Below are 26,073 nucleotides of genomic sequence, written 5' to 3'. Positions count from 1 at the left end.
TTGGGATTCAAAACATACTTTTCTCCAGCTATAAGGTCAAACGCAGGTAGGAGTAAGGGTGGATTATCAACACATCTTTCGAATCTATGGTCCTGGAGCGAAATAACTCCTATCAAGCTAGAGCATAACTATCAGCTTATTACCATATGCAGAAACAGACAAGAGGTCTATACTATTATAAATTTTTATAACAACATGACCTTAATGGACCTAATCAAGGTCTTAAATGAGATCTCGCATCTGGTACTTGACCTCGCAACAAAATATGTAAAGCAATCCCACACCGTAGTTTGGGGAGGAGATTTTAACCTCCATTTATGTAACAAGAGCGACAACCCAAACTGCGGGATAACCGACGAAATGGGTAACTGCCTGACCCACTTTTCTCACACAACTGAGGGTAATAACATGCAGATGAAGATGGTGGAACTAGATATAAATTTTGCTAATAAAATAAAATCCCCTGCAACTGAATTTAGTCCAACATTTCATGGGCGGGGTCTCAAAAGCCTAATGGATGATGTCTTAGTGTCAGTAAACAAAGCCTCAAGTATTAAGACCTTTGAAGTACTCAACAACGTACTTAGTGATCATACCCCAATCACAATAACACTTAGGGAACATAACCCCCAGGAAAGAGGCGATGTGGTTTACCATAGTCTCCTACACCAACAAACTCTAACTCTGGATAGGTTAAATGGATACACAATAAAGTGGGGGAAACTAGATCAGGAAGCCACAATCACAAAAATAATAAAATTAAATAGAAAAGAGATAGAAAGATGCCTGGATCCCTCCACAACCTCAATAGAGATCCTGGCGAACTATGGTGAGATGGTGGAAAATATCAGGAAAGTACTAACTAAAGACAGTAAAAAGAATAATAGGAGCACCAAAAAGGGATGGTTCAGTACAGAATGCACGAAAGCCTATACAAAATTAAAGAAGGCATTAGCTAAAGTAGAAAGAGATAGAGAGGAGATAGTTAAGCTAAGGAAGGCTTATGCATCTGCAATCCGCACCAGGAAAAAACAAATACAATCAAATCTATGGGCCCAACTACAGAGAAGTAGTACTCTAAAGGACAGCACAGATTTTTGGCAGATAGTGAAGTCACCCTTTTTAACAGATAAAGCAGACATGCCATCTCTAGACGTCGCAATAGATGCAGACGTATGGGTACAACACTTCTCCGAGGTTTTTAGCTGGAAAAAAGTCCTTGAACCAGAACATATGGATCCCTTGACACCTGTAAAATACCCTTTAGATTTACATTTCTCATTAAGTGAGATGCAAAATGCAATAAAAACGGCTAAACCGGGTAAGGCCCCAGGTCCAGATTTAGTCCCTGTGGACCTGTTTAAAAACAACCCAGATCTGTGGTCCCCGCTACTCACCAAAGTTTTGAACGCGGCCAAAGACGTTGGCTTGGTCGACTCATGGTCGTCCTCAATACTGATTCCCATTTTTAGAATGGGAAATAGAGACAGTCCTGCCTGCTATCGACCCATTTCACTCCTGGACTCACTTGGGAAGATGGCAGGGCGAATTCTTCTCGACCGACTCCAGGAGTGGACGATTGATAAAAACTCAATCTCGGACCTGCAATACGGGTTCAGGGCAGGATTGAGTACGGTGGACCAGGCTCTGAATTTGACGCTGCTGGCAGGAAAATATGTGGATGCAAAAAATTCTAGTTTGCATATGGTATACGTTGACCTGACAGCAGCGTTTGGCTGTGCTGTACATTCAAGACTTTGGTCCATCATGCTACAAATGGGAATTGACCCCCAAAAGTTGATTTCTTACGAGAACTATATTCAGGGGCTTCGGGCAGAGTGAGATACGGGACTGGAGGCCAGCTAACTAATAGTTTTTCCATAGAGAAGGGGCTCCGACAGGGATGTGTGTTGGCCCCCTTCCTATTTACCCTGTACACCAACGGGCTGGAGGCCAAAATGTTAGATGGTGCAGAAGATCTCCCAGCTGCCGGTCGTCGGCAGATACCAGCCCTAGTATACGCCGACGACGCGGTAATTCTATCTAGAACCGCAGTCCAGCTCCAAAGGGTACTGAACAAGTACTGTTTGTTCATGACCAGCCTGAACCTCAAAGTGAAAATAAAAAAGACCTACGTGATGCACGCGGGCATAAAGCATAAAAAACCTATGAAAATCTATGTGGACAATTTACCAATTGAAAGAACAGAAACTTATCCATACCTAGGGATCCTAATAGATGAGGCTTTTAAATGGAGACAAGCTGTGAATTCTCGCACACTGGCGTTCTCGAGGACCGTTGGCGCATTGAAGGCCTTTTCACTTCGCCTAGGAAAGAGACCACCGGCAGTGCTGATCAAAATTTATAATGCAAAGTGTCTCAGCATCGCAACCTACGGCGCCGGGGTCTGGGGCACGGCCAACATAGAACAGCTTCAAAAAATTGAAAACTCTTTTTTAAGGTTTCTGCTGGCAGTCCCAAAAGGCACCACAACATATGGCTGCCATCTTGAACTTGGACTGGACTATATCACGGATATAATTAAAATCCAACCAGTTATGCTGTGGAGAAGGATATGGGTAACAGAACAATGCCATCTCACGAGAACAATTGTTCAAGATTGTATGAAACTAGACAACATGGGAAAGATAAGATGGCTAGCCTATGTTAAAACTTTCCTCACCGACATTGGTCTATCAAGATTTTTTGAGGATCCTCATCAGCAGCAGAACTTTCAAAAATAGACTTAAAAAACGCATGCTTGTTGTACCTGTCCCAAAAGCGCTTGTTAATTGAAAAAAGGAAAACAACTGTGCAGCATTGTCTACTTGTACAAGTTGCCCCTACTATCCAACCATATCTACAGCTTGATTTAAATTATTATGCTACATTTCTGTTGACCCATTTTAGGTTTAACATATTCCATCGTATGATTACTTTTCCATCCCAAAATGACTGGTCTGTAAAACTTCCCCCCTGCCCCTGTGATTTTATTTCTTTACAATCAACCATTCACGTTCTTTTTTTCTGTAAATTTTATGTTATACCACGCAGGTGTTGGATACTACCAATTTTAAAGGCTTTGAAGTTGCGTCAGTGTCGACCGGCCTATTTGGCCCTACAGTTTCTGGACAATGAACTTATAACAAGGTCCATAGTTCACTTCTTTAGATTTTGTGTCAGACATCGCACCAATTTATGATAAGGGGATAACATTCTTTTAAAAAGCATATAAATTCTGGAAAAGTAAAAAATGTGTATTTTAAATATTCGAAGTTCAAAGTCATGAACTTTTTATAGTGTATTCAATATGTTTTTATATGGAAATGTAATTGATCTATTTTTATGAACTTTTAGGATTTTTTGTAATAACGGAAACCGAATAAAGATAATTGAACCCACTTTTAATAAGTATAGCATGTGTTTTTAGATTGCGTGTCTTTCCTAGCAGTTTACCGCAGGGTATATATATCCCTAGTTTACAATTTGTATTTAAACTTAAAGTCTGTAGCTTTTGAGAGGAACACACTATCAATTCCAAATGTGTTGTATAAGGTAATATTGACGGCGAATACCAAAGATTAAGTTACATTCTCATAACCTATTACCTCTGCCCTTACACCAGTCTTGGAATATTATATGTAATGTTCCTAAACTCAGTTGAAGTGAATGTCAAAAGGCATACATATTTTCCTCATAGGATCAACCTCATTCACACCTTTATAGCCGGGACTACCAAAAGCTGCTTCAAAGTACAAGTCACATAATACCCAGGGTGGGTGAGGGATTTCCCCTGGGGGCTTGCAACCATGTCTCTAATATTCTTGGGTCGCACCTTTTCGATTTCTAGAAGGCATCCAACCATACTGAAGGGATACTGAGGAAAGTCTGGAATAACTATTTGCTGAGAGTAGATTTCCGTTTCAGTGTAGTGGACTTAATTGAAATGGGCTGGGGGTTACCTAGGCTAGTTTGTTGTTACAAAACATGTCTACAGCAAAGGGGGCACAACACTTTTCATGAAATTAAGGTGTGGAAAGTCTAGGAATTTTCATAGGACTGCCTTGAATATCATTGCCATTTTGTGACTGATTGGCGCTTTACAACCCACCCATAAAGAGAACTTGTTTTGACTGGATTAGAATAGTTATCCCCCTGTTTGTTTGCTGCATGGACAAATTCCTGTCAGTCTACCAGAGTACTGAATAATTCTGGGTCCAGCTCGTTTTTTACTTCCATCCTCTAAACCTCTTACCATTCTTGAGAGCAGTTTTAGTGACTTATATCACACATCTGATGAAGATGGTGTTAAGCTAAACACTGAATACTCCTATCTATCCAGACTGTTAGAAATGGGGTTTCTGGTTGTCTAAGGTATACACCAAAGGCAGGCAGAACTCACCACTCTGTTCAGGGTATGTTAGATATTCAACTGAGATAACCAGTGCTCACCATCCGGTACCGTGGCGCAGAGCAGGCAGGTTTATCACGAATGTGTAAACTATTTGAGGAACACACACACACACTAACCTAACACAATGCATACATCACATAAAGACTCTACACAGGTTTATAAAAATAGGTATTGCATTATCAAAAAATGAGACAAAAGCATTATAATTTGGAGTAATACTTCTCAAGTTTTTACACTCAATGCACAAGGGATTCACAGTGCAAAATATGCAGTTGCTACTATTCTGTTCTTTACGGTAGTGCAACTGTGGGTTTCAATTACTTCTTGATCCCAAACAGGGATCGCTCGGTGCACATGGGCACCTGTCGTGCACAAGGCGCACTCGTAAAGTAGTCTGCATGGGTCCTATAGTACCAGTGTGTGCACAAAAGCAAGTGCCTTGCAAGTGTGCATGCGGGTATTTGGATCTCTCACTTGAGGTCGGAATCCCATTACCTTTCCAGAGTCGCTAAAACTCGTATTGCTTTGGTTGATTTTGAGACCTAGCGTCGGAGCGCCTCACAGTGTGGGTGATGATGATACACTGACTGCTGTCGAAGGTTTCTCTCTGAGCTGCGCCGTTAGGGGTAACAGATGCTGGAATCCTTACCACGGTGATGCACTTGATCTTTCAGTCATGCTGGATCAGAGCGGAATTGTTGAAGCTTGATTCCAGTGAAGCGCTGGGAGTGCATCCGTGCAAGCTAGTGAACCGGCTCAGGAAAGTTGTAGATGCAGGATTAATAGAGCAGGTCCCTTGTATAGCGGAGTCCTACATCAGGAATTATAAGTCTTTGGTGCACCTGAGACTTTGGTTAACATGGGGCAAGCCAATAAGCCCTTGGAAAGCACTTTGGATGGTAGCACAGCAAAAAAGGTAGAACACAGCATGCCTACACAGCAAGGCAGGTAGCAAAGTGGCAGTCCCTCCTGCAGCTCTGCAAGCAAGCAGGAGGCCATAACAGCAGAGCAGTTAGCGGAGCTGTAGTCCATCCTAGCAGCATAGCAGTCCTTCTGGCAATATGCAGATGTAGAGCCAGCAATGTCTGGATAGAGGTCCAAAAATGTCTGATTAGATGGGGTCAGAGACCCATTACTTATACCCAAAAGTACCTTTGATGAGGGGGTGACTTCAAAAGATCTCTCTTAAGGCACAGATCCCCTTTCAGCCCAGTCCTGTCTGCCAGCCTAGTTATGGGCAGTAAATCATCCCTTTGAGTTTAAGACAGGACACTACCTATTCGAGTGAAGTGTTACCTCATCTCTTCCCTTCTGACCAGGATGATCCATCAGTATGCAGATGAATGCAGACGCAGTGTCCTGTGTTATGGCTGTCTAGCGGGAATGCACAAATGTAGCTGCCACGCAGCTCAGCCCAGACGTGTATTGGAGACAGGTTGTCAGGGACACAGAGCCTTAAGTGCACTAAAAAGTCCACTTTCTAAAAGTGGTGTTTCTAAAATAATCAAGTTAAATCCAACATCACCAGTAAGTATGATTTATCAATACCTCCCAAACATATGAAACATCAAAAAGCTACTCCTCTCCGATAAGGAATTACAGCTTTAAAAGATTATTAAGGAATTGCCAATGCTACCCTATGAGAAAGGGAAGCCCCACAGTAGTGAAAAACAAAACAGGCTGTTTGCAAGTACCAAGACATGCAAAACATAAAGGTGCGTGTCCTACCTTGGAGAAGTGTGGCTCAAGTGTGGCTCAAGTGGTTGGAGCGGCAGACCTGATGCAGAGGTCTGGCCCGGACCAGGGTTCAATTCCCCACCTCGGCGGGTCTTGGGCTCAAATTTCCCCGGACCTGACAATTCTCGCTTCGGTGCCTATTCCAATCATGGCGTCCCACTCTGTAACTCTGGGCAATAGCTTGCTTAATCTCCACAACGGCCCCTCGCAGCGGGATGCCTGGCTTTCACCCTGGGGATGCCCAGTAATGGGTTATCTTGCAGGGGAATACTAGGACGAGTTCCCTAAGCAAGCGCTGGGAAGCTTCCAGGCAGACATGCGCTCTACAAATCAAATTTCATTTCTTTTATGTATATAGCACCCTGCCCTCAGGGCTACCTAAGGCCTACATTAGGGGTGACTTACATGTATTAAAAGGGGAGTTTAAGGCTTGGCAAGTAGGTTTTAAATGGCAAGTCAAAGTGGCAGTAAACTACGCACACAGGTCCTGAAGTGGCAGGCCTTAAACAGGTTTGAAAGGCTACTTCTGTGGGTGGCACAATCAGTGCTGCAAGCCCACCAGTAGCATTTAACTTACAGGCCCTGAGTACATGGGGTACCATTTTACAACGGGCATACAATTAAATTAAATAGGTCAATCAGGTATACACCCATCACAAGCATGTTTAGCAAAAAAGCATATGCACTTTAGCAATGGTTAGCAGGGGTACAGTGCTCAGAATCCTACGCCCAACAAAAAGATACAGCAAAAATGTGGAGATCCAAAGCAAAAAGTTTTAGAGGATGACCGCCCTAAGGATGACAGGCATAACACGGATGAAACAGCAATATTACCTACCACCCTTATTTCAGTACATTATGAAGGGTACTCATTGCTTTAAGTGGAACCACTTCAGTGAAATGCGCTCTAGGACCACATAAAGTCAAACTCAAACTATAAAAGCTTATGTAAATAGCATTAAATTTGCCTGTTAAGATTAGCTTGGATTCTGAGAGCACTCATTCATGGTAACTTGTCAGTCAGGTAGCTCTAGGCATAAGTGAGGTTCAAAGACAAAGCAGATTCCAAAGTGGCCTTCTCCTGTTACAGAGCTCAAATCCATTATAGTAATGCCATAAAACAACACAACATAATATGCTATGATATCAACATTGCGAAACATAACACAAGACAATGCGCTCGGATAGGGAGATGCACTGTGGCTGAAAAAGGGAGGTTGATTTCTACCGGAAAATGTTGAGGTCTACAAAGTAACCTCCAACAAAGTCTGAAACATTTGGGCACTACGATGAGGCGCGGGAGTAAAAGCAACATGGGAGAGGGGGAGCGAATACAAAAGCAGCACAAAAGATATGGGGGAACACTGAAGCAGTAAGGGAGGAGAGGCGAAAATAACAGGGCAAGGGCTGGAGGTAAAGCAACACAAGTTTGGGGAAAGCAATATGGATGGTGCGTAATGAGGTAATGAGGAGAAGCACAATGGGGCATGCAAGAGGTAGGGTGGGAAGAAACACCCCGGCTTCAGACAAAAGAAAAAGATGTGCTGGAAAAGCAAACAGTGGAAGCAGCGCTAATCGAAGAGATTTTAAAGTGGCGCGGCTCCATGAGAGTTGTTATGTCGTGCAGGTGAACACAGGGCCTGTGAGGTGACGGGTAGGGGCACGGGGCATACACTTAAGGCTCTGTGAAATAAGGACATGGACACACTGTTATGTTGCTTCCTTCGTCTTCCACGCCGTCGCCCAACTGGCGTACGTGCATGCGTAGACGCTATTTATTCAACTTGGGTCACGTGAGCGTGACGTGTTCAGCCGGTTGCTCCACTGACTAGAACACTACATTCCTCCCCAACAAACATGAAAACAAACATTTAGCAATAACACTGTCTCTCAGAATGGCTGCCATCTGCAAGTATCGCTGCACAACAGGGCTGCATTCAAATATAAGTAAATAAGAACAGTCTTACATTAAGTAGTCTCTCAAATGACTAGATGGCACCGGATTCCGTCGCAGCCGATATTGGGACATCCCTCTGCTCGAGGTATCACCACCCACGGACTCAGCCTCGACTGGGACCTCTTCAGGCGCTGGGTCCAGACCCTGGGCACTGCCATCGATGTTTTCATTCTCTACTCTGCCACTCCTGGTGGGCGCCTCCTCAGGGGTTTCTGGAATCTCAGTGGGAAGGGACATGTCCATTACAGTTCGAGGGCTGGCAGTGTTCTCGACCGGGGACAGCGAATGTTCCATGGCCACAGAGGGCGTTGCGTTGGCTCCACTAGGTTGGTACCTTTTGAAGTGAGACACATTGCAAGTTACCGTTTCCCTGCCTCTGGTAGCAATGATTCTGGTGCCTATAACATTGACTACTGTCCAGGGGTTGGGCTCATAGGGAAGCCGGAATTTTCCACTGGTGACCCGGTTCTTTAGTAACACTGTGTCCCCCAGAGCGATCTGGGGCACTTGGGCCCGTCTCCGTCGGCTGACTTACGCATGCGATCTCTGGCGTCGGGATTCGACTTGACCTACATCGGGACAGGCGGGCCGCCACCGCGGATGGTGAGGTATAGAGTCCATGACCACACGACCCATGAGCAAGTGGATTGGAGCAACACCCGTGGTGGTGTGGGGTGCCTGTTGATAATTTCTCAGGAATGTAAAAATGGCCAGTTCAAGGGAGTGACCCTTCTCATGTGCAATCCTGATTACCTTATTAAGAGTTCGCATAATTCTTTCTGCCTCACCATTTGCTTGTGGCCATCTGGGCCTGATTCAACAATGCCGGATTCCTAATGCATTCAGGTAGTTGGCAAACTCCTGGCCTTGATATTGAGGGCCATTATCAGTCTTGAGTTCTTGTATTAGCCCATGCGCTGCCATGATTTTCTCCAGCTTCTGAATTACTTCAGTGGCACTGGTTGAGGAGATGACCTCCACCTCCGATACTTGGAGTGATCATCAATGACCACCATTGTGTACCGTCCATCAGGAAGACTGCCAAAGTCAAGACTGACGCAGGCCCAGGGAGATGTGGGCCGGGGTTCCTCCATGATCGGGGCTGGTCTGGGAGGCTCTCCGGCCACTAGACAGGCTGCACAGGATCGAACGGTGGCCTCGACCAGGTCATCCATTAGAGGAAACCACACCTTGGTCCGAAGGCGAGATTTTGTTTTCACCATACCTTGATGGCCTACATGAGCCAGTTGAACCACCTGATCTGTTAGGGAAGAAGGGATCACCAGCCGGTGCCCTCGTAGCAGGCATCCCGTGTGGTCCTCGTTCAGCTCTTCTCGCACGTGATACAGACTGTCCATTATACGTTGCGCCCCTGGAGTCAGGATCTTCCACTCCTCTTCTGCTTTGTGCCAGTTTCCTGTTTGTACAGCCACTATGGCCCTTTGAAGGCAGTCATCCTTTCTAGTGGCTTCCGCGATGTGTTCTATGGATATGGGCAATGGACAGGACCAGGCCGTGACACACCTTACGTATTCTTCGGTGTCAGCCGCATCTTCCATTTCTTCCGGTGTGGCTGCTCGCGGGTGTCGTGATAAATAGTCTGCAGGGTTGCGAGACCCGTGTTGGTATTTCACCCGGCAGTTGTAATTTTGGAGCTGTAACATCCATTTCTCAATACGTGGCGGAGGCTTGGTGGAAGTTCCTGAGAATAAGGCCACCAGCGGCTTGTGGTCAGTGGCAACGACAAACGGTTTCCCGTAGACATATAGGTGGAAGTGCGGGCACCCCCAGTGTATTGCAATCGCCTCTTTCTCAATCTGGGGGTACCTCTGCTCCGTTTCCATCAGGGAACGGCTGGCAAATGCCACTGGGGCCAAATCCTCTTCTGCTCGTTGTTGCAGCATTAGCACCGCTCCTAGTCCGACTGGATCAGCATCCACCGCCACCAATGTCAACTTCCGGGGGTCAAAGAATGCCAGGGTGGTGGCTTCTGAGATAGCCTCTTTGATTTCCTGAAATGCCTTCTCTTGTTCCGGGCCCCATCTCCATGGCGTGGCTTCTTTGGTTAGCTCCCTCAGGGGTAGCGTCATGTTAGCTAGGTCACGCATGAATCTTCCACAGTAATTCACCATCCCAAGGAAGCTTCGGACTTCTGTGACAGTGGTGGGGGGTGCGGCCTCCTTGATGTCCTTTACCTTTTCTGGGTTGGGGGTTTACCCCCTCGATGGAAAATGTGTAGCCAAAGAATTGTATTTTTTGCTTAGAAAATTCACACTTTCACCGATGCAGGGTGAGCCCAGCGTCTCGTAGTTTCCGCAGTACTTGTGTCAGATGGCTATTGTGCTCCAGTATGGTTCTCGCATGTACCATGATGTCATCACTGACATTAATCACTCCGGGGATGTCTGCAATGAGCTCTTGTATCACATTCTGGAAAACCTCCGCTGCACTAGAAATACCAAAACTCAGGCGGGTGTATCTTCTGAGCCCTAGATGCATTGAAAACATGGTGATGTTGCGTGAGGATTCATCTAATACCAGCTGATGGTAGCCTGATCGCAGATCCAGTTTGGAGAACCAACATGCACCCGCCATTTCACCTATGAGGTCATCGATGGTAGGAGTTATATGGCGTTCTCGCTTGATGGCGGCATTGGGGAGCCGCATGCCCACACATATCCGCACCGGAACCGGTTGCTTGAGGTTTCCGTGTGACCACAATGATCGAAACCCATGGGGTTGGGCCTGTTACCTTTTCTATTATCCCCGCATTTTCGAGCTTCTTGAGTTCCTCTTCGACCAGCAGTCGCAGATGGAATGCTATTCTGCGGTGTCTCAGGGCTACTGGTTGTACTGTGTTGTCGATGTGAAGGTGCACTTCTTTTCCTCTGAACTTTCCAATGCCCTTGAACACCTTGGCGAATTACGTCAACAGCTGTTGAAAAGATTCCTGGTGGACTCCGAATGCGAATGACACCACTCCTAAGTCTTCAGCCGCCTTACATCCTAGAGCATACCCTGTTAGTACTGACGGTGGATCTAGAGTTTGATGCAAGGCAGAGGCCATCAGGTTGATGGTCGCTCCTGTGTCCATGACGGCCATAACGTCTTGAGTGCCTACTTGAATGCCACACTGCGGTAGGCTTCTGGCTTTACAAGTGGTGTTGCCAATCATGTGCACCTTGTGCAACGTCCGTTCTTCCTCCTCATCATCATCCATGTCGCTTTGGCTCGTGTCCCCTTCTGGTATGGCGTGTACAACCTGGCGGGGTTTCCGGTATTTCTTCGCTCTACAGACTTTTTCGAAGTGATTGTAGCATCTGCAGCCGGAGCACCTTTTCCCTTTTGCGGTACATTCTGCTGCTGGGTGTGGTTGTCCCCCAAAGTATCCACACGACTTGGGTTGTCTCATTGGAGCTGTCCCAGCTCCCTTTTTGGCCCATTTCGTCGGGGACTTGACGGTCACTTTGTTGACTGGTTCGGCTTTCACAGGGGCCAGGAGTGCGGCCTCCATGTGCGCAGCCCGGGCTTTCGAGATTTACTTAGTGCGCCCTAAAGTTAAGATGTCCGCCTACGACTTGCCTGATTCCTCTAGGATCCGTTCCCACAGTTTAGCTCAGGAACAGCCTTGAATTATCTGACCACTGACCTCTTCCATGATGTCAGCGAACCCACACGTGGACGCAAGGTTCTTTAGGTGCGCGTGATAGGTGTCTAGCGACTCCTCTGGCAATTGTCTTGCCTGCCGGAATATGAGCCTCTCGTAGTCCTGGTTAGCCATAGGCTCGAAGTGCGCGTTCAGGGCTATGATAAGCGTGTGGTGGTTCTTTTGGGTTGCTTCCACTAGAGTTTTTGCTATGTGGTGTACATCTTTGCCTCAAGTGAAGGACCATGGCCCTTTTTTGATCCTTGTGAACTTTGGTGGCTTCAAAGAAGATTATTAATCGGTCCACCCAGTCCTTCCACTTGGGCGCTAGCGAAGATGGGGAGCCCTCGACCACGAACGGCTCAATGGGGGGTATTGTGGCCATGACGCGGACCTTGGCGTTGCTGGGTAGACAGGAAATGGCTCTATTTCTTGGCTTTGCCCCTGTGCGCTGCTCGGTGCTTAAAGCACCCTGCCGGTGATGGCCGTGATGGTTTGGTGTTACCAATGCTTGTTGGGAAGCTGATGAGCTGACTGTAGACGTGTGAGTGAAGGGAAGATAGCTCTGTCCGTGCCTCTTGTGGATGGCTTTGTTGGCACCTACTTTGTTTATCACACCCCAGTGTCTGATTCCCTGATGCTCTTTTCCTGCTGCACACCCCTGGTTGTTGCCTTCGTGGGGTTGGATGGCCTGGTGCTGGGGTGTAGCTCTATAGTGTTCCCCTGGCAAACCGAGGCACTATGGGGGAACCAGGTGCACTGTTGTAGTCTTTTCCTTTCCAACTTTGAGTGAGGAGGCCCAAGGTATGTGGAGTTTTGTGGCACCCAGTGTAGAGGGTTGCCCCTCCCCCTGCTCGAACTCGGCCACGTGGCACCAGGCCTGGTTCCGGACGGTTTTATACTCCGTGTGCGCGGGCCGATGCGCCTCACCTGGGGATTCGCGCGCTGCAAATGCAGCCGTAGTAGCGAGTCTTCCTCTCCGGTGCGCGGAGGCAGCCGCACCTCGGGGGTCACGCCGGGCACGAGCGCCACGAGCCAAAGACAGAGCTCACGGCCGCCCCCCGGCAGACACGGCGACAGAACAGCAGCGAGGGCACGCCCACTCTCGTCGCCAGTTGTTATGTCGTGCAGGTGAACACAGGGCCTGTGAGGTGACGGGTAGGGGCACGGGCATACACTTAAGGCTCTGTGAAATAAGGACATGGGCACACTGTTATGTTGCTTCCTTCGTCTTCCACGCCATCGCCCAATTGGCGTACGTGCGTGCGTAGACGCTATTTATTCAACTTGGGTCACGTGAGCGTGACGTGTTCAGCCGGTTGCTCCACCGACTAGAACACTACAGGAGTGGCAAACAGAAAATTGGCAAGTTGGGACACGAATATGAAGCAGGCAAATGAGAGTGAAAAAGAAAGCCAACAAAGGGTAAGAAATTGGGCCCTAAGGCCCTCTATGTTCTTGGTCAGCCTCAATATGCATGTGCTGTCTAGTAAGCTGGACTTAAAAATGAAACCTATCGTTTCACGTCTTCTTTTCTGGCCAAGCCCCACGTGGCAAAAAACAAAGAAAGAAGAAGCCAGTCTGAACCTGATTCATGACGCTGCATATGACGCAGCCTATTTTTCACCTTCCACGTTCTTCTTCCTTCTGTAAGTCACTTCTTTACCATGTATTTTTCTTTTTGTTCTGTATCAATAGGAAGTAAAAGCATTTTAATTTGTTAAGGCTCGAAGCAGCAGCCTCTGCCGGCAGCTACTCAAAGAGACTAACTGCTTGACATTCTGTACAAATGCCTGTCTGACCTTCTGTGAATGAAAAATGAGTGCAGACTTTAAAGGTCACTGCGCGAATTTTCCACAGAATCCACCGGAAATAAGAACAGTTTCTCAAAGCCTTAGCAGCAGGACCACGGCAGAGGCGTGTGGAGGGAGATGCCATGACCCTAGAAGATGTCTGCTCCAAATCTTCAAGTTACAAGAATAACACATGGAGCACGTCAGGAGTTTTGGGCAATTGTGGAATGTCTGCATTCGCCACAGCATGAGGACAGCCAAGGCTAGTACGCAACTCTACGAAGCCTGGTTGGTATTAGGAATAAGTGGACTGAAATTGTAGGAGGCGATGGACGGTAGGGTTGAGGTGCTTTGGCTAAGCTGAATGATACCTGATATGAGGCACACTATTTAGTGAAGTTGTTCATTGGGTTTGACTTTTTTTTAAAGCTTTCTATGATAATATCATGGATTTGACTCTGTACTCTGCACTATTTCATGCTAACGCTGTGAATCTTGCTATGACAAGTGCAGAGACTTGGTTTTGTTGCGCACAATTATACTTGGTGATAACACCACAATGTAAACAACAGTTTCTCAAGTTATAACAATTTTTATTCCTGCTTTCAAAGCTTTTCAAACTCAAAAAAAGTCAAAAAATCATCATGCATATACATAACATTTCATTTGTATTCAATACTCACATTTTTGTATATGTCTTATATACATTTGTGAAACACAATAATTATTTTACAACATCAAGTTCTTGTGCTCAATGCATTTCGGGACTTGAACAGTTCCTTCCTCAGGGGCTAGTCTGTAAATAAAACATATCACAATTACATGTAATCAATGTCCATGCTCAGTTCAAAATCACAAATTAAACTCTAATTGTAATATATGATAACTCCAACTCACTTCTATTTAATACCGTGAGTGAAATTTATAAATCTAACACCCAATGTGTTGGTATGTGGTATATGTTATTCCCTACCTTCCTCTGGTGCTTAGTTGTCTCATAAGCCTGTTTTCCTGTTATGAGGACTGTAAATGACCAAAAACTCAGTATCACAATAACTACTGTGAAATTGCATATGTGCAGTTCAATTCTATCATGCATGTTTTTCCTTATGCCTTCTGATCAACATCTTTTGTGCGAGCACCACTACTGCCAAAAATACGAAGAATGCTCCGTAACTTGAAACTGCATGTTTGTTCTTATAATTGCTATTCAATCATTCACGCTAACGCTAACACTGCCATTAATACTCAGCACGCTCCATACCTTAGAACCGAGATGTTGTTCCCCTTCAAACAACTTCCGCGTTAACGCGTGCCTTCAAAGTTAACTCTCGAAAATTTGTGATGCTGTTTTACCATTGAGATAATAAACATGCATGACAGACTCCCGGAAATATACCCTTCTAGTAACTATACATGGACGCCATGATTAAAGATGTCATGTTCAGTATACCTGAATTCAAACGAGTATAAATGTAAATACCCCTGGTCTATCCTCAACGATTCAACCGCATTGTTATCTTTCTCGGGTTGTTCTTTCCATGTGCACTGATAAAATACAATTTGAAATCCTGCTGCACATAAAAACGGACTCCATAAATCATTAGTATCCTTGCCCCGGACATACTAGTCGCTTCTATTACACAATTATCATGTGAAATAAATATTCAACTGCCCAATCACCAATACAATGTTATCACGGGTAGAACCAACCGTTTGAAACAATTTCACTACATTCCTGCTTGCTGCTATGCGTGCGATGTGTTCTCTTGATGTCAGTGAGACGCTTAGTGTATCTTACTCTGTATCTCCTATTATGGCCATACAATAGGCCTATCATAATCCTACAAAAAGCATGTCATATCTAATCTGTCACTTAACCCGTTGGGAATCATTGTTTCAAGTGTTTTTATCAAATATTTCTCGCGTTGAAGCAATTTTTTATTTGTGTCTATACCAGGACATGGTTTATCTTTATCAGTGATCTGGAATCTTAGTTGAGAAATTGAGTGTTTTTCTTCTGTGCAGTAAGCTGCTAATGCTGAAGTCAAGTTTTTTGTTCTAATACGACTTTTGTGCTCTGTGAGCCTGGTTTTTATTTTTCGTTCTGTCTTCCCGACGTATGCCTTTCCACAAGGACATTTTATGTAATATATCACGTTGTCCGTATTGAAATCACTTGTGTGCCTCAACGGTATTTGCGTTCCAGAACTAGGATGTATTAACATGTTACCTATAATGACATTATTGCAGTGTATGCAGTTTTGACATTTTGGAGTTCCCTTGGATTCTTTGGTTTGGTCATTAGTGGTAGTTTTTGATAACATCTCCCGTATATTTCTACCTTTGGTGTAAGCGTGTAGAGGTAAATCTTTGTATATGCCGTTAAAATCCGGTTCATTGGCCAGAAGTTCCCATCTTGTGTTAATAATTTTTTTGATGGCTGGAGAACTAGTAGTGTATTTAGATACAATTATGATGTCATTGGTTCTTTTCATTATGTTGGGAACAAATAGATATTTTCGTTCTTTACTGGCAGCTCTTTGCATACATTCTTGTAATACCCTGTCTGGATAGCCTCTTTGATTGAACTTTTGTCTGTATTCCTCAGACTTCTATTGGCATGTTTGAGGATCTGAGCATATTCTCTTTATCCTCACAAATTGAGAATATGGCAAATTGTTTATTAGGCTCCTTGGGTGAAAACTTGAGTATTCTAAAGCGTTATTCCGATCCGTGGTTTTAGTATATATTTGAGTGTCAAGACCAGTGCCATCTTGTTTTTTAATTGCCGTCACATCCAAATATTCTATCTCCTTATCATGAATTTTGTGGGTGGACTGGAATCTGGGATCAAATGTATTCATCAGTTCTAACAGTTCTTCCAGAGCCTCATGTGTGTCCATCCAGACCAAAAAAATGTTGTTTATGAATCTGCAATGTAATTTGATCTTAGACCACCATGTTTGATTACTCACTAAGTACTGGTGTTCAAATAAAGCCATAAAGATGTTCGCATACGCAGGCGCCCCCGTAAAACCCATAGAGGTTCCCTCGAGTTGTACGTAGTATTTGTCTTCCTATCTGAAATAACTGTGTTGCAAGCAAAAGTTCAGCAACTGTAGTAGTAGTACCTTTTCAGTGTTAATGTCCTCTAATTGTAGTAAAGCCCATTCGACAGGTACCAGACCAGCTGCATGTGGTATTGAAGTATAAAGTGCTACTACATCAATAGTCTAAAGTAACTATGATGCTTGTATTTCTGACTCTATGTTTTCTAGTTTAGATAAAAAAATCTGTGCTGTCTTTTATATAAGATTTCCAACGTTGTACAATTTTGTTTTTTAAAGTAGTCAAGGTATCTGCTGAGGGGGTCAAACATAGACCCACATCCTGACACTATAGGCATGAAAGGAGGGTTATCAAGACTTTTATGGATCTTCTGTATCATATACAGATACAGATGGGGTCTCCAGGGGTTAGGTGTTGTAAGGGATGATCTTGTAGGCTCGTCAATCCATTCCATATCCACTGCGTTTTGTAGAATTTGCCCCAAAATACCCAGAAGCTCCATGGTGGAATCAGTCTCGAATGTTAGATACGTGTTTAAATCCATGACATGTGAATTGACTTTCTTTTTTTTTTTTAAATATCTTTATTCTTCAACAAGTCAGCAATTTACAAAAAAAAAAAGATAGCCGCAGGATTACATGCATCATAAAGCAAAAGAAAGGGAAGAGAAAGGCACAAAAATTACATAAGAAGGAGAAAAGACACGACAAGAGGCAGTATTACATAAGTAAAAATACTCATTTCTAACTCCAAACTAAAACTTTACAATATGAGTCCCCATATAGATTTTAATTTGTTCAGAGCTAATAACCCCCTTGCAATCGCCAGCATATTTTCCATTGAGTATATCTCCTTCACCAATGTCCACCATTCGTTAATCTTTGGAGGGTATGAGCTAATCCAGGCTTGAGCAATCACCAATCTTGCTATTACCAGCAGAATCAGTAATAGCCAATTCCGTTTATGACTAAACATAACAGGTCCCAACATAATATCCCTCACTGTAGGCGAAAAATTGATCCCCAACTTCTGAGAACAAATTTGATCTATCTGTTGCCAGAAGGCATTCAGCTTAGGACACTCTACAAACATATGTTTCAAATTTGCAGCGAAAAAAATCACATTTAAGGCATTTCGTACGTGTACTAACTGTTCTAGTATTGACCCATTTAACTATTTTCTCTGGCGTGTAGTACAAAGTACATATAGTATGAAGCTGCTGCATTTGTAAATGAGTAGCTTGCACAGATTTCTTTACTGCCCCTAAGATTTGCTCCATACTGTTTTCCATAACCTCCTCCCCAATATCATGCTCCATTTCTGGGCTAGTCTGTTACCATCCCCCTATCTAAAACTGGCGAGGATCTCATACATATGACTGATCATAGATTTAGCTTATGTCCTGATACAATAGATCCCATATCTCTGACTTAGCTACATTAGTCAATCTTAGGTGGGTCAACAAAAAGCTCTTGAGTTGCAAATATTTAAAAAACATATGACCTGGTAGCTTATACAAGATTTGCAGATTTTCAAATGAAACAAATCTCCTGTAATCAAATAGATCCCCGAGTGTAGCGATCCCAAATTCCACCCATTGTTTTAATGTATTATCCTGAAAAGTGTCAGGGAAGATTGGATTTCCCCACAGAGGAATTTTATTGTGGTAGTACAGTAGATCATGGCTAGTAAGAATAGCTTTCAAGATGGAAATAGTGTCTCGCAGTGTCTTAAATTTTACACGTTTGAAATAGTTTGGGTCAGTAGTTTTATAAATATACATCAAACAATTTTCTGCCAATAAGAACTGGTGGAAAAAAGTGGTACATAAAAGAATTAATAAACTCTGAAAGCAAACTGCGAATGCAGACCAAAAGTACATTTTAAAATCTGGGACGTCTATACGCCCCTGTTCACAAGGGCACTTCAGTTGGTCCATCGCTCCATGTGCCTTCTTATAGCCCCATAGAAAACTACTAAAGAGACCATCTAATCTTTTTAAAAAGCTGTTAGGGACCCGTAGAGGAATGGATCTAAAAAGGTACACACATTCGGGGAGTATTTTCATTTTAATTATGTTAGCACTGCCAATAATACCGATATGTAGTTTATGCCATTTTTTTTTAAACAGGGTAGCTATTTCCTTAAACAATAACTCGTAATTTAATGGTATTATTTGGCTTATCTGTGATTATATTCTAACCCCCAGATAGGTAGCCACAGTGCATACCCCTCTAATATATTCCCTAGTAGTAAAGTTTACCAAAACTGCATTTTATGTGTGTTGAGTTTATACCCAGCTACTGCTCCAAATCTAGCTGCTTCTTTTTCTATTGTTTCCATTGCGCTAATTGGTTCAGGTGAAAATATAGCTACATCATCTGCATAAGCAGTTATCTTTAATGAATTTATGCCCTGTCTTAGTGGAATGATTCGAGGGTTAAGTTATAGTTAAAAAAGAAATGGTTGAATATAAAGGGCAAGTAATAGAGGAGAAAGTGGGCATCCCTGTTGCGTACCACGATAGATTGAAAATACTTCTGACTGTGCTCCTGAGTACATTCATTTTGCTTGTGGTTTACCATATAGAGCCTGGATCCATCTTTTAAAATTTTCCCCTATTTTTTCCATAACAGCCCATAAAAACTTCCAATCCACCCTATTGAACGCATTTTGCGCGTCTAAAAGCAGCATACCTAATTGACTCCCATTTTTTTCTGCCAGATCAAAAGCAGTGATCGCAGTGTTTATATAGGCCGTAGTCTCCTTACCTTGAATAAAACCATGTTGGTGAACTGAGACAAGATCTGGCATAGCCGGTGGCAATCGAGTAGCCAAAATTTAGCGAATATTTTTGCATCGGAATTAATAAGTGAGATAGGCCTATAAGAGCCACATTCATTAGAAGGTTTATTTTTCTTTAGGAAGAAGACAATTCGTGTCAAGTTCCATGATTCTGGTACTACACCGTTATAACCAACATATTGAATTACCTCTCTAAATGGTTCGATTAAGCACTCCTTAAAAACTTTGTAAAATTCCAAAGGTATCGAGTCTTCTCCTCTTGCTTTTCCCGAGGGGAGCGCAGGTATTGCTAATAGTATTTCCTCATTACTAATGTCTTGACCCATAATAACAGTATCTTCTTCTTTCAGTTTTGCTAAGTGTATATTTTGAAAGTGCAATTGTATGTCTTCTTCATTAGATATAGTTTCGGAAGTATATAGTTTCTGATAAAAAGAAGAAAATTGTTCTAAGATCCCTTTTGGATCCGTATATGTGGTCCCATTTACGAGTTTGATTTCTTTAATGTAGCTTTTAGCCCGATCATCGGCTACCTTATGAGCAAGAACGTTACCCATGTGTTCCCCAAACTCGTACTGGATTAATAGATATTTATTATATCTATTAATCATTCTTTCCCTAAATACTTCTTTAGCCGCCGTCCTCCGATCAATTAAATCTCGTAATAGGGGGAGGAGCAAGATGGCGGGTCGACGCCGTTGGGAAGGGAGGCACTCTGAAGCAGCTCTCGTGAAGTTCGGTTGTAGCCCTTACGGATCGCTCTTGTCAATGGAAATCTGTGCAAACTGAGGTGGAACTAACGCGGCTACAGAAATGAAGTTGAATATAGATCTTTAATATGAATCACCCTGCTCGAAACCAGAAAAAACACTCCCAAGACTTCTTCTAGTAGATTGCAGCATTGCGCTGCGCCGCTGGCAGTGTTGGAATTGGAGCCTGATTGGCATAACAAAGGTGCAACAATGTAACAAAAAATAGAAAGACTGCAACAACTTTGCCGTTTTTTTTCTTCTTTGGTGATTCATGCTCGCATTTGTTGTCAGCACCGGAGCTCTCAGGCGACTTAATAAATCACGGCTGCTTTGCTGGCTGAGCTCGAGGATCAGCTGGGAGTCCTGGTGTGTAGGCAGAGTGAGCACACTCACGCTGGCTCCGCCGAAAATACCGGCGCGCTCTACTCACGCTGGGATGCTTGGTCTCCCTGCTGCAGATGGGGAAACAGAGCAGAAGGAGGACAGAGAAACCGGTGCAGGGACGCCGAATGGAAGAAATAGGGCAGACAGCTCTAAAGTTGGTAAGCCCATACTTCAAATAATTCGATCAGGTAAAGCTGCTGAGTTGATCTCATTGAAATTGCCGATAGAGAATGGCTTGAATCATGATCTAGCAGGGATGCTGATGGGGGCTATACCTGACCAGCAAATATGTTTGGAAGGAGGTACTGGAGAACTGGAGGGGACTGAGATTTTGGCACATGAGGGAAATATGTTGGACAAGGAAAATGTGGTCTCGAATGATAATGATATTGCAGGAGTAATATCTCAGATCAGGTCAACAGATGAAACAGAGTGGTGCTGGATATATGACTATCATAGTAGATACTGGAGATACTGTGGACCTGGATGAACTAGCTGAAGAGACTAATATCGCTAATGGAATTCAACCCTCGCAAAATTTGAGTTCATCAGAGGAAGGGGCGATACTTCAAATTCAAACAGAGGGTAGAATGGAAGAGTGGAAGTAGAACCTAATATAAAGAACACACCCAGATCAGGGGCACACACCGGATGCACGCGGCATCCTGGTTGGTCACCCGATGACGAAGCATGTCACCAACTAGATTGGTGGGTGAGAGTTCTTCTAAAAAACCTATTGGTTTCTTGCACAAACTCTATTTGATGCATAACTATTACCTTCATGTGCCCGTTCTCTTTGATTGTGATAATGTAGACAATATACTTTGAGTCCAGACGGATATCAATTTTAGCATCCTCTTTGGTCAGGGTAATTTTGACCCGGGTTTGGCAGAAATAGTTGCAAAAAGAATTTTCACCCGATTTAGCAGTAATGTTTACATTAGGACCACATTGAATGGTGGTTCACTGATACAACATTGATATAAAAAATATTGATGTTAGAAATATCGAGTAAAAAATATAGACAATAAAAATATCGACTCCTATACTTAAACAGGTAAGTACAAAAACATTGACTAAAAATAACCGATGTAAAAAAGTATAGATGTATAAAATATTGAAATGTATATAAATGTAAAATAAAATAGTATATATTAAATATAATTTTAACAAAAGAAAATAAATGTAATATACATTTTAATAAAATATAACAAATAATCTTAACTAAAAAAATAAACACTCAAACATACTAATTTATGCATTAATGTTTACTTTAAAACAATTAATTTTAATTTATGTTAACATTTTAAAATAATATAAAAAATAAAAACATATATTAATGATTTAAAATATTTAAAAAAAAATCTATAATGAATGAAAACATTAAACTATTAAAACATATTTAAACTTACATGTTACAATGCAATAAGTGCAACAGTAGGGGAAGTGTTGGATTCCAAAGGGGTGAAAATACCTATTCCAACTCCAGTGACTAAAACAATAGGGTAAGTGTTGGATAGCAGAGACATTACATTTACTATTCCAACTCCAGTGAGTTCAATAGTAGGGAAAGTGTTGGATAGCAGAGGAACAAAAATTACTTTTCCCACTCCGTAGAGTGCAACAGTAAAGAAAGAGTTGGATAGCGAAGGGGTAAAAAAAATAATATTCAAACTCCACTGACTGCAACAGTGGGATAAGTGTTGGATAGCGGAGGGGAAAAAAAAAAATTCCCACTTCAGTGAGTGCAACAGTAGGGAAAGTGTGGAGTAGCAAAGGGGTCAAAATTACTAATCCCAATCCAAAGAGTGCAATAGTAGGGAAAGTGTTGGAAAGCAGAGGGATAAAAATTACTATTCCCACTACAGTGAGTGCAACATTAGGGAAAGTGTTGGATAGCGGAGAGACAAAAATGACTATTCATACTCAAACAGTTATAACAACAACAATTTTTTTTTAATTACATCATAAAAATAAATAAACAATATTTAAAAAATGAAAATCAAAATATATTAAATATATAAAAAAAACATATAATAATAATAATTACATGTAACAAAAACCTACAAATATTATATAAAATAAAATATTAAATACATTTAAAATAAACACTTTTTTAAACTAAAATACTGACAAACAAAAATGTGTATTTATACATAAATGTAGTAATTTTATTTCCCACCCCATAACATCACACCAAAAACAAAACACTTCAACATTTTAAATTACATTTACTTCCACAAATAACATAGTTCATAATCGATCAAAAAATATTAATAATAAAAAAACGAATAAACATTAATTGACTATAACAAAATTAATAAATAATAAAACGTAATTACAACATATTTTTACATTACAAACTATTACTATTAAAAACTAATAATAAAGTAATGAAAATGTATTTAATACCCATCCTTTGCCCCTTTAAAAGTAAAAACAACACACACCAAAATAAACAATTACCCAAAATAAATATCAAATAATTAACATGAATGAATAACGATATATTAATTAATTAAACACAAATTCCTTCCCACCCTTGACTCCTATAAACACCACAACACACACCTAAAAATAATTACACAATTACCATAATAACATTTTAATTCATTTAATTAATATCAATTAACAAAAAGTTAATAATAAAAAATAAATAAACCAATTAATACCCTTTACCTCTATAAACCCCAAAACACACACCTAAAAATAATTTCACAAATACCATAATTAATTACCAATTAATTATTTAAAATTAATTAACAACCAATTATTTGTTCTTCCATCACAAATAAATTACTTCCCATCCTCTACACCTATAAACACCAAAACACACCTAAAATTGATTATATAATTACCATAATTAATTTACAATTAATTAAAATTAATTAACAACAATTATTAATTCATAAATTAAAATTAAAATATTACCCACCCCTTTCACATATAAATTCCATAACGCACACCTAAAATTAAATTAATTACACAATTACCATAATTAATTGATTAAAATTAATCAACAACCAATTATGAATTAAAATTTAATACATTACACATTTAAAACTATAAAATCTGAAGTAATTAAATATTAATAAATATAAAATAATCATTTAATTAAATAGCCCTTCTTTTTAACATTTATGTGACTCCCTTGGTTCAGCTGGCGGATGATCATGGAGCCGATGACACTCAGCTTCTGTTTACTTGGGGAAAATCTGAGCGTTCCACCTCCTCTGCTAAAAACTGTCTGACAGCAGTTTTTCAGTGGCTTTCCTCTGCTCAACTTAAATGCAGGAAGTTTCCCCCCCCCCCCAGTTTAGGGAAGCACTTTGGCCGGCCTCAATGTGGCAACCCACTAAGAATCTTGGTATTTGGTTAAAAGAGAATCTGTTTTTCTCCACTCAGATAAAGAAGCTTGCTGGGAACTGTTTTGAGATACTCAAATCCCTCAGAACATTTCTACCGCTCCTCCCTAGGACTGGCAAGGAGACGGTTACTCGGGCCTTGATACTTTCGCATATCAACTATGCCAACTCCTTATACGTCGGTATACCGGGCTACTTGCTTAACAGACTACAGGTAGTCCAAAATGCTGTGGCCAGGCTTTTTTTCAATATCGCAATAAGAAGCAGTGTAAGATAGCATCTGCGCATACTCCACTGGTTGCCGGTGGCCAAATAAGTTAAGTTAAAAGCCCTGGCCCTGGCACATCATGCCCTGCATGCCTCTGTTCCAATCTGTTTAAGGAAACGCTTTATGTTCTACTGTCCAGCTAGACAGCTTCGCTCAGCCTCTCAGCTTCTAACTCATAAACCTTGCTTTTATCTGCAAAGGATGGGTGGCAGCACCCGCGCTTTCTGGCTGCTTTGGCCGGGAATTTGCTTCTATTTGCTCTTCATGGCATCCAGGGCCCCACTCTTTTCAAAAAATGACTGAAAACATTCCTTTTCATCTAACCACCTTCACCTCTCAAGCTTCATGCCAGGACACTCCTCAGAGTGTATCAGTGCATGCTACAAGCTTCAATAACATAACATAACATACAATATGATTAAATTACTTCCCACCCTATTCCCCTATAAACCCACAACCTGCTACAGAACTAAAAAAGCAAAAATCTAATTAAAAGAGTTAATAACTACTACAATTTTTACAAATATATTAAAAATAGAAACATTTCTTATACAAAAAAACATACATCACTTACATATAATATATATATTAAAATACATAACATTAATTAAAAACACAATATTTTTAACATTTCTGGGCCTGATTACGATGGGGTTAGGAAATCTTCCCGACTGAATAGGTTTGGAAATGGCTTCCGACCCACTCAGATCAGGAGTGTCTGACCGACCAGGTACAATGCATTCGAATGCTTCCAGATACGATATGGTTGGACTCCCATTGACTTCAATGGGAGCCTATGTTCCTAACCGCATTGTAATCAGGCCCTCAGTTGGAAAGACACGTTCCCGATCCAATTCAGAAGGAGCAAATGCCATTAGGAGGCCTTCCTAACAGCATCGTAATTGGGCCTTAGGAAGGAATGCTTTCCTAACCATATCATAATCGGGCCCTATATTTTTGCAAACGATATTGAACACTCAACATGTTTTAAATCGATCCTACTTACCTTAGGTTGATATTCTTGACCACAATATTCTTGCTGTTGATATTTCTGAGCCACACTATTTATTACTCGATATTTGTGCAACTCGATTTTTTTTACTTACTATGCTGTCTGCCCACCCAAATGGGGCTTGTTCCTGTTTTGTCCTCTATGAAGGGAGGAGACAATGCAGATAGGGTACACATGTAGTTACAATGGTGTACCAAAGAGAAAGGAGCTTAGAGAGCAGAATGTTGTGCACTAGAGAACAGTACACGATAAGGAGAGGTGAATACTGGGGGAGAATATTGAAGACAGTAAAGGGTATTGATTGAAAGGAACATGGAGCACAATGAGGACGTGGGGATTACAGATGGAAGAAGGGAAAAGACAGAAGTGCAGTTCTTATATGAGAATGAGGCACAGGAAAGTGGTGCAGACTGGTTAGAATGGATCACAGATATGAAAGCTGAGCAACAAATATTATCTTCTGCCACTTTTCAAAGTATTCTTTGGGAGGGTGAACCCCAAAAGCCCCTGGGAAGGGTGAGGCTTGCCTAGCACACCATAAATTATTGTATGTTTTATTAGGGACCTATGCATTTGAAAGTTCACCCTGCCTCTTACCTTTTTGGGTGAATTCTACCCCTCTTACATCATTGTCTTTTGCATGCAATGCCCTTTACATTTTCTCCTAATCTCTCTACCAGCTTGTGTGCATTGATTCTGCCCATTACATCTATCTATCCTCTTCCCCCATCTCCCTTTCTGCCAACCCAGGGCTTTAAGTGGGCTGAAAAAATAGGTGCGTCTCTAAAAGGGGTGTGACGATGTAATTAAGGGGGTAATTTAAACACATAATCTACATTTCTGTGATTCCCATAGGGTTCCATCTGAC

This window comes from Lissotriton vulgaris, chromosome 7 (genome assembly GCF_964263255.1).
Source record: "Lissotriton vulgaris chromosome 7, aLisVul1.2, whole genome shotgun sequence".
NCBI classification, from domain to species: domain Eukaryota; kingdom Metazoa; phylum Chordata; class Amphibia; order Caudata; family Salamandridae; genus Lissotriton; species Lissotriton vulgaris.
The sequence above is the reverse complement of the archived record's forward strand: the minus strand, read 5'-3'. Positions refer to the sequence as shown.